We start from the raw sequence: 1,910 nt of genomic DNA, 5'->3' as shown, positions 1-1,910 counted from the left end.
ATTGTTGATAGATCTTCCACCAATCCTAACGCCACGCATCTCCTCATAGAGCCCAGCCTCTCGGATTATCTCCTATGCATACACGTTGAAAAGGTATGGAGATAGGACACATCCCTGGCGCACACCTGAAAATAAAGAGAAGTTGACTTTTTTCTTGTTGTTGTTGTTTTAATTTAATTTTTTTATTATTAATTTTAATAAAGGTTTACAGAGACTTAGGATTTCCAGTCATTCATTGTTGGTAAAACCTACTTTTATACAACCTGAAACTGAAAAAAAAAATTAGTGACATACTCAAAATACTGAGATTATAGTTAAATCAATGTAAATAAGAGCACAATAAATCTGATGTTTGCCAGAGGAAATTCCACTTATTTATTTATGAAAATGTATAAAACAGTAAATTTTAAGCATTTGACAATTCAAACAATTATTTTAAGCAAAAAGAGCTTAATATAGAGCTGTTATATTTTCAGTGTTTTCACTAACCAATTTAGTTTTGATTTAAAATTAAAATTGTTAACAAATAAACAACAGAAGTTCTCAACTTGTTTGGATTGTATACACCTTGCACATTATTCAAACTCAAAATAATAATGCACCAGATTTGATCATATTTTGCTTGGCAGCCATGAATAATTTATGCCAGTTTTTGTAGTACAATAATATCTGAGTTGTCTTAAATGATATCAAAATATACTGAAAGTTGAAGAGTACATTTAGCAAACTAGTTAAATACATCTTTAGACTATCCTTCCAAATCTAACTTATCTGAAAAGATATCGGGTCAAGTGTGATTCATAACATCCCCTGTAAACAGCAAACAGACCTGAACCCTGCCCTGTCCTGTGCCATCCTATCATCTCTGACACACTTGAGCCCATTGTTGTACTCACTGTGCCAATTCATATTGTTGGAGGTTTTCCTCTCTTTGCTGAACTTTCAGACTTTCCCAAGTTTAATGTACCTATCCAAGGAATAACTTCTCCTACCAACATGCCCAAAGTGTGAAAAGCAAACTTTATTGTCTCTGCCTCCAGGAAGCACTCTGACTGCACATTTTCTGAGACTTCTCTGTTGTATTGGCAGTCCACAAGATGTCTAGTAATTATCTCTAACACCACAAATCAAAAGCATCAATTCTTCTAATTCGTCCTTATTGACTGACCAGCTCTCAGATGTTTAGCAAGTTAACGAAAAGATCATAGCTTAAATTAGGTGCATTTTTTTAAGACTGACATCATTGCTCTCTGGTATTTTAGAGAGATCCTTGACAGCCTAATTTCTCAACGCAGTATATCTCCTGATTTCCTGGCTGCTGGTACCAAGAGTGTTTACTGTTGATCTAAGCAAGATAAAATCATTGACATTTTCAACTCTTTCTCCGTCTATCTTGGTGTTGTCTATTAGTGCAGTGATGAGGACTTTAGTTTTCTTTTTTTTAATTTAAAAATTTATTTTTTAATAACAGGATCTTCTTCACATTTAATTTTTTTCTCATTCATTCATTGTTGCACATTTTCCTCCAATTCCCCTTATCTTCCCTACCAGTTTGCTTTTCCCTTTGAAAATAAAAAAAAAATCTTTCATTGTTATACAATACCCTACCTCCCCAAGTCAGTCCACTTTACTATGCATTTCTTTTTCTGGAATCTTGCCATGAAAATAATACCTAAGCATATATCCCTTTTAAATAGTTCTCTACCTAATCAGTTTCAGTGTTTTAATGTATACATTATTTAGCCCCTCTTTTCTTAGGTTCCCACAACCCCGATGTCAGATCCGCTTTACAACAGTGGCATTAGGCAGTATTTGTCCCATTTTTATTTTTATTTATATTTTTTATTCTTTGTCCTTTTGTGATTGAAAAATTTTACACAGCATAATGTCCTCTAGGGTCATCCATTTTG

The sequence above is a fragment of the Elephantulus edwardii genome, unplaced genomic scaffold, assembly GCF_000299155.1.
Source record: "Elephantulus edwardii isolate Elephantulus edwardi_28Jun2011 unplaced genomic scaffold, EleEdw1.0 scaffold00169, whole genome shotgun sequence".
NCBI classification, from domain to species: Eukaryota; Metazoa; Chordata; class Mammalia; order Macroscelidea; family Macroscelididae; genus Elephantulus; species Elephantulus edwardii.
This window is presented reverse-complemented; position numbering follows the sequence as displayed.